We start from the raw sequence: 13,158 nt of genomic DNA on the forward strand, positions 1-13,158 counted from the left end.
ACTGACTCAAATGAGATTAAACAATGCTGCTGTATGTCCACCAGGAGAGACTGGACAGTATAGATGTAAAACCAATATGCCAGCAGTTTATCTCAGTTAACGAGAGGAGCAGGCATGTGTGTGGCCCCTTCACATAGTGGACATTGAGTTGTTGTGTGGGACACAACAACTCAAGTGAATTCTTGCATGAATGTGTCATCTCCCTGTGAGGCAGTCTTACTTGCTCGGTAACCCATGATAACAACAACAACCGGTGCCACAGACCACGTGCCTGCTCTGCACTCACACAAACGCACACAACACAAAATAGGCCTATAACTTTCCCCAGCCTGTGTGAACCCGCACGGCAGTTGCGCTCAGTGACTCGCGTTTACCCGCGCAGTCACTGAGCTGCATCAGCCTGCGTGCAACCGCACGCCATTGGCCCGTGTGAAACCGCGCGACCATACTCGCGTGAACCCACGCAATTAAGGAGCTGTCGCTCTTTTTTTAAAATTTTTTTTTATAAGCCTGTGCTTAACCGCATGGCTCAGGCCCGAGTGAAACCGCACGACTGTGCTCACGTGAACCCGCGCAGCCACAGCGCTCTCTTTCTACTTACTAGGTGTTGCTTTTGGTGCAGTATGTCTCGGATCCCGTCAATCATGATCCATTGAGGGAAAAATAGACGCTCTCCCACCGGCCTGGTGACGAGTTTTACGTCACAGGTCCTTTAGCAGGCGCTTCTATGAGTCCCGAGTGGCATAAGACTCCGGCTTGCGCTTCTCCCCTCGGTGAATGTTTGATTTGCAGGATCCGGCTTCGAAGGACCAATTAATGATGGGTCTGTCTAGCACAAACCCCTCGCTGGAACAATTAGAGACAATTCTACTACAATGGCAAAAAGCATTGGACACCAAGCAGAGCCTTTTGTTTGATCCCGTGCACGAGGGAGAGGACTGTGATGAGCGCCGTTCCTTCCGCTCGAACCCCAGTCGCGCTCATCTGCTCCCTCGTAGCACTGTTCTTTATTGAGGTTACATGAATATGCATAAGGGGTCAAAATGTGACCCTGTGAAGACTCCCCAGGCCTGCTGGTACCAGGAGTGCAGCGGTCCACTTAAACAAAAGGCACTTATACTTAAACAGATATACAGTAGGTGTCCTCCCATAGTATAAACAATTAAGAGAAGGTACGACCTCTCTCATGACCTTAAGATGCGTGTGCATGCCAGAGTACTCTGGGAGGCACACAGAGTCTTTGCAGACTACTAAGGATCAGACCTCTATCATTATGCAATCGATTATAAAATTCTAAGCATATATGAGTATATACTTCTAAGCATAAATGACAATCCACAATATAAACCTAACAAATGGATCCTCCAGCATGACAATAACCCAAAACATACTGCCAAGGCAACAAGAGCGTGGCTAAAGAAGATGCACACTAAGGTCATGGAGTGGCCTATCCAGTCTCCCGACATTAGTCCTAAAGAAAATCTGTCATGAGAGCTGAAGGTTTGAGTTGCTAAGTGGCAGCAAAGAAACCTAAATGATTTTGAGTTTCTGAAAAGAGGAGTGGACCCACATCCCCCCTGAGATGTGTGCAAACCTGATATCCAACTACAAGAAACATCTTACTACCGTGTACTACTTCTGTCCCCTAAATCTGTAGAATAGAATGTCATTAAAAACCTTCAATAAAGCAGATTCAGTGCTACAAAGAAACCTTGAACTGTTTTAGAAAGGCCTTCAGGTGGCTATAAACATTTCTCTCCAGACTTTTTTGTTAGGGGTGATTTGTGACAGAAGGATAGCAGCGAGAGTGAAAGCAAAGGTTTACAAGATAGGGTATACAGTATTCTACTTTTAAATACCCTAGGAACCAGTAAATACCCTAAGCCAGTATGAGAGTGAAGTACTCTGTTGGGGTAATAAAGTACTAGGAGATAAGGTAAGGTAAGATGCAGCCTCATTATTCAAGATCTTTCTTGTGATGTGATAAGCTCAGTTTTATCTGAATTTAGAAATTAGAGGTCATCCAGATGTGTGTTATCTGGCTTCATGGATAGATAAAGTCGGGTATCATCTGCATAGCAGAGGAAATGTATGATATGCCTTCTGTCATGGTACTGGGTCTGGTGACCCAGTGTTTATGTTTTGATTATTTTCTATTCTGTAATTTAGTAGTATTTTTGAGCTTTCTGGTTCTTTGGTGTTTTGTGAATTCTAGTTCTTGGGTTTGGCTCCTGTGCCCCCCATGTTTAGTGTAGGTTTACTTCTGTCTTCATGTTTATTTTCTTGCTCCATGCTCCCTTTGTTCCGATTGTTTTAGTGTCAAGTCCGTGTCTCTGTGCCTGTCTTGTGTTTCCTGTTTTATTTTGATAGTCCTTGTCCTGTGTGCAGCATATCTAGTTTTGCTTCCCCTGGTCTCTTTATGTCTAATTGGTCCCAGCTGTGTTTCCCTCCTGTTTCTCTCTCTCTCAATACTTCCTGTAGCTGTGTCCCAATTCAGGGGCCGCACACTTCCGAGTGCGCATTTGTAGACTAATTACACTGTAAAATCTAATTTGTTCCCAGAACTCAAAAAAATTGAGGAAACTCGTTGCCTCAAAAAAATTGAGTAAAGCTTAGCTAAAATGACTAAATTAGAATAACTTATTTATTTTGAGTACTCTGTACAAGCTCATTTGTTCCCAGAACTCAAGAAAATTGGATCAAGTTTATGTAAGATGACCAAGTTAGGGCAACTTACTCATTTTGAGTACACTGTACAGCCTTGTTAGTTCCCAGAACTCAAAAAAATTGAGGAAACTCGTTGCCTCAAGAAAACTAAGTAAAGCTTACTTAAGATGACTGTTAGGACAACTTACACATTGCAAGTCTGCAGTATTAAGAATAGCTTGATATTTCTGACTGTACAATACTAATTGTTTACTTACTGACAAACATTTCAAGTTCAACTAAATGAAAAAACAATTTGTGGTAACCTGAACATGATTAAAAATAATTAACAACACTTTTTGTAATGATGTTAAAATGAGCCCAACTTTTATTTTCAAACACAACAAAGTATAACAGCCAACATACTGGACACTGTTCTGCTGAACAACAAACAATCATATTGCCATCACTGTTATAATCTTACAATGAAACAAAGTCTCAGATGTAATTATTCTGAAAATAAGTTTAGGCCTACCACAAGTTTGTTTTGTACTTACTTATATAATCAAAATAAAATATTTGTTGTTCTGTCACAAGTGCCGTCTCTGATTTAAACAACACATTTGTTTTTCATTCCAACACAGGAGCTGGAATGTTGTAATATTTTAAGGATGCTTGTTTCCAGTCCAGACATTACTGCCTGAATGACTGTCATGGATCGAGGTGATCCAAATGTAGGTGCAGAAGAAAGTCTTTAACTTCCCTGAAGTACAGTGGCAGTGGATGTGGGTTGGAGATGCAATGAGCTTGAACCTGCAGGCGACCATCTTCACTGACCACACCATCTGTGACGGAGGACTCATCTCTCCTGGTGTCCTGCAAGAAAACAATCATATTTTTTGGAACATGAACTTAATTGCTTTCTTAAAACATTTTTTCTGCATTTGGTATAAAACAGACTCCAATTTAGACAATCTCAGGCTCCCTCCCCACCGGAGAGGTGACATTCAATGTCCCACTGTCAGTCTGGATAGCCCTGACCCCCACCCGACATACAATAATGTCATGAAAGCATCATTTTAAAAAGGGCTATGCAAACATGGCCAATAACTTTCATTCTAATGATGTGCAAAATGATTTGGGAACAAAACAAATGTTGCTGTTAGAAAACTTGCAGACTTCACTATATACAGTGTAGACCCTCTAAACTAAGTTTGGGGGATGTGATCTTTCAAGAAATGCAGACAAACTGTTGTTGTTTGTTTACTTACACAGCATGTCTTGTGGAATTAACTGGAGTCACCTGCAACAGCATAGTGCAGTCATATCTCAAGTCTAATAACAGAAGACAGGAACAACTTCTCCAAACCAAAGCACAAATAAAACAATAAGTAAAACAGGCTGATCTAAAGTATGATTAAAGTTCAGCCTGATTAATATAAATGTCACTGACAGTTGCTAATATATTGGAAAACCAAAATACTTACTGATGTCTTTCTGTCCAACAACAGGAGTGCTGGTCCCGATCGGCCTCAAAGACAGTAAGAAGCAAGCAGAGGGAGAAAAAGCAGAACATTTTTCAGAAACCGATTTGATCCTTAATGGCTGTGCAATCATTGTAACATAGAGATTGCTTATGTTGTTAAATAAAGGCTAGATTTGACATTAATAGATGCCACAGATGTTCAAAAGCTGCCACAGAGCATGAAAAAAAACAGACGTCTCCGAAAACGTCGGAGCATTTTTGAAAATATGTGATGTCTTGATAAATCGAGCAGATATTTGAACTTTACACAGCTACATTCTCGCCTGAAAATATCTTAAAAGTTTATTTTGTGACCCAGAAAAAGTAATAAGTTTTTTAGCCGCGCTCCTCCGCCATTGCCGCGCTTACAAGTACGCACAGGCTCCGACAACCGCGGCCGACAAATGCGATCCTCCTTTTCCCCAGACTACCCTTTCTGGGTCACAAAATAACCTTTTAAGAATTTTTCAGCCGAGAATGTAGCTGTGTAATCCTCAAATATCTGCTTAATTTATCAAAATATCACAAATTTGCAAAAGTGCTTCCATGTTTTCGGGGAGCTCTGTTATCCACCAGCACGATAGCTGACCGGGAGGTCAAGGCTCGATAGAGTCTGGGAGCACAGCTAACTCCCTTGGTCTTTTGCCACTCAGGTTAAACATGATATATACAGTTAGTTAGTTAGTTATGGCTATGGCTTGAAATCCCCCCCCCCCAACGGCTGCACCTCCAGAAAAATTTTGTCTGGGCTCTTATCTCTCACTTTTTTATTTCAAACAATCAACAGAAAATTTCACAGACATATTTTTATGTAAGGTTTTTAAGGCTGTGGTGTTAATTTTTAAGTAACATGAGCCCAGCGGCAGCAGCAACGCTAGGCTAACACTAACTAGCTAGCAAGATTATAAACCTGGTGCTAAACTAAGAGAAGCCACAAAATCAGTTTGAATAAGAGTAAACATTTACTCACCAAGTCAGTGTATCAGGTAAAGATCCACAGCAATGACAATAATCTCTTGAGCTGACGCTTCTCCAGGTTTGCTCAACATATTCCATAACAAATGCACCATAGTCACGTGGCATTTTCAAAACACATCTTTCATCCTTCCGCCCTGAGAAGCAAAACTTCCAGCTTATTTAGTTTTTCTAAGTTAAGACAACTCAAATAAATTGAGTTTATCAGCATTTTTGCATAAAAAGTACTGGTAACTTATTTAAATCGAGTTCTAATAAGAAATTGTTAAAAATTGAGTTCAGTCTATTTAATATTTTTAATTAAACACAATATTACATTTTACAGTGTACGTCACAGCGATGCGACAATGGGTGTCCCAATTCGAAGAGTCCTCCAAATACGGCCGACAAACGCGGCCTTCATTTCCCCAGATTTGAAGGCTAGGCCGGGGTGTATCCTTCGTGACCCAACCTATCCCATAATTCATAGCGCGGCGGTGGGTGTGGATATTTAAAAAAAAAAAAAAAAAAGAAAAAAACAGCGGACGGCTCAAGCGGGGTGGCCGAAGAGTAAACTTTTAAAAGTAAGTACTGAAAATTATGTCACTTATTTATGTGCAAATGTTTAATAACAAAGAACATTAAAACATTACTGTTGGCCACATGTCTGCAAAGTTATGTGACATTAGCAATGTTAGTACCAACTTGGTTTTAAAGCTTTTACTTTAAAATATACGCAGTTCAATAGTTGGCCTTAATCTTACAGAGAATGTGATGATTTTATGGATAATTAAAGTCAGTCATATATCCTAGTGATGGTAAATTCGATTCTTTTTACTGAATCGAGTTTGAATGAGTCACTCACCAAAGTGAATCGGTTTTTTTGAGTCATTTGAGTCACTGAGTCAGTTGACCAGAGAGTGCAAAAAATTTACATTTTCACTCAAAGTTAATTTGTTTCTCTTTTCATGTAAATCCTACTGCTAAATTGAGTGATTGAAAAAGAAAAACAACTATTTTTATAGAGCAAAAAAGAGCAAAAAAAAAAAGATTTCTAAAGGGAACTTTTATTTTATTTATTTTTCATTTTCCTCAAATGTGTCAAATATATATTTTCTCATCTAAATGTCCACTGAGCTGTGAGCCAGGGGGCGGTAATGCGCCTTAACATTGGTTGCCCACCAAGAAGAAGCTGTGAGCCAGGAGGGAGGGGGTGAGTGAGTCCTGAGTGATTCGCTTACGCTACGATTCAGCACAGGAGGGAGGGGGTGAGTGAGTCCTGAGGGATTCGTTCATGCTGCGAGTCAGCACGGGAGGGGGTGAGTAGCTCAAATGTGCTGTTAGCATGTTAGCAGAGCAACGCAACTGTCCAGTTCAGAGCAGAAATGTTTTTGTTAAGAAACTGGCTGTTGTTTTTTCTTCCACACAATTTTAATTCTAAGGTAGATATATTTCTACTAATGAAATTAGTTTGCTAAGAGCAACAGGGATGAGTCAGTGAGTCAGTTGGGCTTGTGAATCATGATTCACGAGTCAGTAAAGTGATTCTCGAGTATTGAACGATTCGTTAATGATTTGCGCATCACTAATATATCCATGAACATAACAAGCTGAAAGTCAGTGATGCTGCTCGGTTTGCAGTCCTGAATATCACGGCACAAGCAGGATTCACTGCACTGTTAATGTTAGCTATGTTATATTGCTGCCTCTGTTCGGTGGTGTCGAGCCAAACGGACTTTAACGTGTGTTTGAACGAGCTGACGGTTCACTCGTTAAGCTGAAAGAAAGATGCTTTAATCACAGGAGTCACACATGTGTCCACTGTACCATCAGGGAACTCTTCTTGTTTAGCACTCGTAATAACACAAACACTAAATCCTCCTTCTCTTGTGCTGTTTTGTAGCAGTGTGTACACCTGAGACTGTCACCTGTCTGTCTGTCCTGCACTCTCTCTCTGTTTCTTTCTCTCTGATTGTGTAATAAAAGTATGAACATGTATTTATGTAGTATGTGTATGTAGTTACACTTGTGTGTCATAAAACTGTAAGTACAAAATATTGTATTAGCTAACTAACATCGTAACATCATAAACTACGTTGTTACACTCTTACTGCAAGTTAACGAGATAAAACTTTCCAATGTACAAATTATCATACCATTTTTACACAAAACAAAAGCTAATAATTATTTTATCGTCATTCATACTTACAGACATATCTTGTCCAAGGCAACAACATTTTAAGGTCCGTATCTGCTTAGAACAATAACATTTCCGCATCACTTTCCTCCATCTTGGATTTTTTCACATTCTCATTTTTCCTTTCCCAAAGTGATCAAACCCATATTGCAAAGCAGCCAGTAGAGGGAGCTCTAGGCAGTTTACAACCGTAATATCCAGTTTAACTTATAAAAAGCAGAACACTAGCTCATCTTAAAACTACAGTTGGATACAGAAACGAAGCCCAATAGTCATGTTTTTACAGTCCCATGGTCTCAACCTCAGATACTCAACAAATCAAAACATCTCATAAAAAAAATAAACAAGCAAAAAAATATTTTTTTTCTTCTTCATTTCTTTCAAACAATGCTGTATAAAATGTTTCCAGCGGTTAATATCATGGTTGCTAGACAACCTGAGCAGCGCGACAGAGGCTAGACCATCCCATTTCACAGCCTTGAACTTCTTCTCGCTCTTTGGAGTACTTGGCACACAGCTTGTGTATATAAGCCCTGTCCTTTTTTTTTTTCTGTTTGTTGCTGGTTGTCTGTGTGCCATCCTCCATGTCATCTCTTCCTGTTATCCCCTGTGTTCTAGCTGCCTCTTGCCTGCTGTTGTTCCTTCTGTGTTTCATGGTTTCAGGGTTTTTTTTTTCTAGTTATTTTTCTAGCCTATCCTCGCTTCTGTTTTTATCTCACATTTAGTAAATAAATTGTTGAACCTCAGATACAGGAGGAACAGTGCGGTTTTCGTCCTGGTCGTGGAACACTGGACCAGCTCTTTATCCTCTTAAGGATACTTGAGGGCGCATGGGAGTTTGCCCAACCAGTCTACGTGTGTTTTGTGGACTTGGAGAAGGCATTCGACCGTGTCCCTCGGGGTGTCCCGTGGGAGGTGCTGCGGGAGTATGGGGTGTCTGTCCCATTGCTACGGGCCATTCGATCCCTATACAACCGTTGGAAGAGCTTGGTTCGTATTGCCGGCAATAAGTCGGACTCGTTCCCGGTGGGTGATGGGCTCCGCCAGGGCTGCCCTTTGTCACCAATTCTGTTCATAATTTTTATGGACAGGATTTCTAGGCACAGCCAAGTGGCAGAGGGCTTTCACTTCGGTGGCCTCAGAATCTCATCTCTGCTTTTCGCGGATGACGTGGTTCTGTTGGCTTCATCAGGTGATGGCCTCCAGCTCGCACTGGAATGGTTCGCAGCCGAGTGTGAAGCAGCGGGAATGAGGATCAGCACCTCCAAATCTGAGGCCATGGTCCTCAGCCGGAAAAGGGTGGAGTGCCCACTCCAGGTCGGGGATGAGTTCCTGCCCCAAGTGGAGGAGTTCAAGTATCTCGGGGTCTTGTTCGCAAGTGATGGGAGAAGGGAGCCGGAGATCGACAGACGGAGCTGAGTGTAAAAGCGAAGCTCTCAGTTTACCGGTCGATCTACGTCCCTACCCTCACCTATGGCCCCGAGCTGCTGGGTAGTGACCGAAAGAACGAGATCGCGGCGGAAATGAGCTTCCTCCGAAGGGTGGCTGGCCTCTCCCTTAGAGATAGGGTGAGAAGTTCAGCCATCCGGGAGGGGCTCAGAGTAGAGCTGCTGGTCCTCCAAATTGAAAGGAGCCAGCTGAGGTGGTTCGGGCATCTGACAAGGATGCCTCCTGGGTGAGGTGTTCTGGGCATGTCTCACCGGGAGGAGGAGCCGGGGCAGACCCAGGACACGCTGGAGAGATTATCTCTCTCGGCTGGCCTGGGAACGCCTTGGTGTTCCCCTGGATAAGCTGGAGGAGATGGCTGGGGAGAGGGAGGTCTGGGCTTCTTTGCTTAGGCTGCTGCCCCCGCGACCCGGCTCTGGAATAAAGCGGAAGAAGATGGATGGAAGGATTTAGTAAATAAAGCTCACTTGCAGTAAAGTCAGTGCCTGCACTTGGGTCTTTCTTTCACCACTCCACATGTCTACCGCCGCAGCTGTGACACCTTCTTAGGATATTTTTTTTAAGGGAAGCATGTAAACAGAATTGGTCCTAGCACAGAACCCTGTGGAAATCCATAATTAACCTTAGCCACTGCGCAGTGACATCGGAGTGACGGTCTTTTATAAGTCATTTTTGGAGGTGCAATTTTGGTCCACTGAAGCAGTCAAACAAAACATGTGTTGCCATCCATAGGACCTCTGTGTGCTGGCTATTTATAGTCCAAATGTGGTCATTGTGGATGTCTTTTCAATGTCAAACTTAGACTCATTTTAGATGTCATTTTTATAATGCTTCTACATGTATAAGCTCTATAGTCTCATGTTTCCAGAGGGTAGAGGGCATGTTTTTTGTACAGAAATGGTTGTGAAGGTATGCAGAGTGATCATCTCCAAGATGGCGTGGGCTCTATAGGGAAAAAAGAAAACTCAGCAGCTGTACTTTTGATTTCTAGGAGAGATGTTCCCAGTTTACAAAATGTGTGCATCGACAAAAACTGTCAAACAGATCAGTTCAGTTCATACATGCACACCTGCACAAACTTCTAATGCTTTCCGTCGCAACTTCTCTCAGTTCTGCTACCAATTCACTTCCTCTTACAAAGCTCTTCACAATAAAACAGGATACCAACCTCTCAAAAATAAAAACATCATATACACTACCAGCCAAAAGTTTTAGAACACCCCAATTTTCCAGTTATTTATTGCAATTTAAGTCGTTCAAGTTCAATGAATAGCTTGAAATGGTAAAAAGGTAAGTGGTGAACTGCCAGAGGTAAAAAAAAAAAAAAAAAAAAAAAAAAAAAAAAAAAAAAAAAAAGGTTACCCAAACTGAAAAATACAATGTACAATTCAGAATTATGCAAAAAGTAAGATGTCAGAATAAGACAAAGAGGCTTGTCTGGGCCATGAAACACCACCATTGGAAGAAGGTATTATGGACTGATGGATCAAAATTTGAAATCTTCACTTTATCATGCAGGATCTTTGTACGACGTCGAGTAGGAGAAAGGATGGTTCCACAGTGTGTGGCATCAACTGTCAAACATGGAGGAGGAAGTGTGATGGTCTGGGGCTGTTTGCTGGATCCAGGGTCGATGACTCGTACACAGAGAGGTGCCCTGAACCAAAACAGCTACCACAGCATTCTGCAGTACCATGCGGTACCCTCTGGTTGGTCAGGGGTTCATCCTACAGCAGGATAATGACTCAAAACATAAGTAGAAGCTGTGCCAGAACTACCTCAGGAAAAAAGAACATGGAGTGTCCAGCACAGTCTCAAGACTTAAACCCCATCGAGCTGGTTTGGGATGAACTGGACAGAAGAGTGAAAGCAAAGCAACCTACAAGGTCCACATTTATGGGAACTTCTGCTACAGATATGGGAGAATATTTGATTTCTATTGTAGAAAGAATGCCATGGGTGTTTTCAGCTGTTATATCTGCCAAAGGTGCTACTTGGACATCGTACAGATGTCCAGAATTAGTCATGGACCGACGGACCCAACAAAGACACGATTTGCACGTCTATCTGACAACAAGTGTTTAGTGGGTAGTGTGTGAAGAGGACTCTCCATTTACCTCTTTTTATTTCTTATATGCAATACTAGGAATCTGAGACTTACAAATATCAGTAATTACTCCTGTATCATTATATTCAGTTTAGCTGATAAATGAAGAGTTTGTGCAGTGGATTGATTACAAAGTTTCCTTGGTGAACTGAGTAAGATGCTGTTTATTCCCTTGTCATCCCCTCCTCCCCCACCATCCTTCGAACAGTAGCTTGTGTAGGGCCCTTCCAACACAGTTACAACGGTAACAGTACACAAACAATTGGGCGGGGCCAAAAAGTTTGTCAGTGGTAAGTGTGGGCTAGCAAGCCATTCTGCCACCTTTTCCTCTCTCTCTTCCTCTCTTTGGAATGTTTGCAAGCTAGAAGTCACGACTCTTCTTTCGGAATTGTGGTTGCGTTGATGCTGTATAATGACATATTTTCTTGTGTCAACATGCGTTTTGATTTAGTAAGTGTTTTCTAAAGCTGTGTATGCGAGCGACACTGAGATATGAGTTAGTTTGGATATCTATATAAAGTTGTTGGGAAACATATTAATTTTATTTTACTTTGGAAAACAATGCACTCTCCTTTTAATTTACCCTGTTAGCTGTTGTTTGGATCAATTTCACTGGTTATTGACTGCTTTGGTTGGTTTATTTTAATATATCTATTTTCTAATTAATCTAATTATTCTTGCAATGACTTATAGAGGATATTGTCTGAGTGTGAATGCTTTGTGTTACATTCGTCAGAACAGTTTTGACATTTTTATGTTCAATGGAGGTTCCATAATGCTCCCCACATGTATCCTTCCTTTCCCCAATGTCCTTCTTTTGTCTTTTTTCCTCTACTGTTCCGCCTCCCAATTGCATCCATCGATACATTTACTAAACATCATTTCAACAGTGCATTTGCGCTTTCTTGACTCTTGTATGTTATTTAAATGTCACTAAATGTGGGGAGAGCATGCTGAAAAATGCCATAAAATAGAATATTTGCAAATGAGAAAGGAAACTGATTTGTATGGATGTTTTTAAATGCTGCTGAATGCAATTTGGTAAACACACAAATGATATGGGTGTTTGCCATCAACTTTTTTGCTTTCTTTGTGTACAACATTAGGACACTTTGCATGCAGATCTAGCCTAACAAGGGCACAACTTTTCACTTATTATATATGGTGTTATTTCTGTGCCCCTATTCTGAGAACACGTAAAAAAAAATTTGAGCGCACGTAAAAAAAGTTTGCAGGTGCAAGTGTTGCATTTTGAGGAGAAATTTATTTTGAGCGAAGAAAAGCTAAACTTGAGTGAACAAAATTCATTGCTGGGTGCAAAAAGTGTATTTCAGTGTTTGCTATTATCCACACACACAAAAAAGCAGCCCCTCTCGCTCAGTTTTTGCATTTGCGCTTGCTTGCAATGTGTTGCTTGCGCTCTCAACACCGTTATATTTGTGCCATAAAACCAGCCAATCACAGACTTGAATGCAAACAAATCTGATTGGCTGCTTTGGTCTCCAATCAGCTCGAAATGACGAAATGAAATATCCCGGAATGCATTTCGTCCAAAACTCAAACGAGGCAGTGGTGGAGGAACACAGAGTGGCGGAGTTTGAAATATTACTCTTTCTGGGTCACAAAATAAACTTTTAAGATATTTTCATGCGAGAATGGTGCTGTGTAAACTTCAAATACCTGCTCGATTTATCAAGACATCACATATTTGTATAAGTGCTCTAATGTTCTCGGAGATGCCTGTTACTCACCAGCTGATCGCATAGCTGGACTGGCCATTGGGCATACCGGACATTTGCCCGGTTGGCCGATGGTGATTTTTCATTTTTATGTTTGTTTGTTTGTTTTTGTAACGGTATAAACAATGAAAGGTGGTGGATTAGCCAATTGGTCATGATCAACTCTGGGTTGTACCAATTACAATACATCTGTATTGAGGGGAAAAGGAACGCGATTCGGCCCGTACTTCAGCTAGAATTAAAAAAATAATAATAATTTTGTTTGTTTTTGCTGCACAGCTGCCTCTTCTTCTCTCATTCTCTCCCCCTCCCTCTCCTGTTGCTACTTAAATCATGAAACTGATCAATGATCAGCTGATCGTCTTTTCTCTCTTGTTTGTTTATCGCCCACTTTGCGCCAGAAAGAGGAAACCAGCGGATGTCGCGCTAAACAACAGCAGCACGTTCAAGCTTAATCAGCTGTTGTTAGAATTTATTTAATATTACTTTCTAGTATCAGCTGATGTTTGCTGGAGCCACAGCTGTAAAAGCTGCTGCTCATGAT

General features: G+C 41.3%; 1 protein-coding gene across 26 annotated transcripts in view; it reads left to right on the forward strand.

The window, feature by feature from the left end:
• The window catches only part of rbfox1 (RNA binding fox-1 homolog 1), a 147,579-nt gene that overhangs the window by 60,608 nt on the left and 73,813 nt on the right, over nucleotides 1-13,158 (forward strand). The gene's annotated exons all lie outside the window — the stretch shown is intronic.

The sequence above is a fragment of the Perissodus microlepis genome, chromosome 4, assembly GCF_051167445.1.
Source record: "Perissodus microlepis isolate ML-2025 ecotype Zambia chromosome 4, ASM5116744v1, whole genome shotgun sequence".
Classification (NCBI taxonomy): Eukaryota; Metazoa; Chordata; class Actinopteri; order Cichliformes; family Cichlidae; genus Perissodus; species Perissodus microlepis.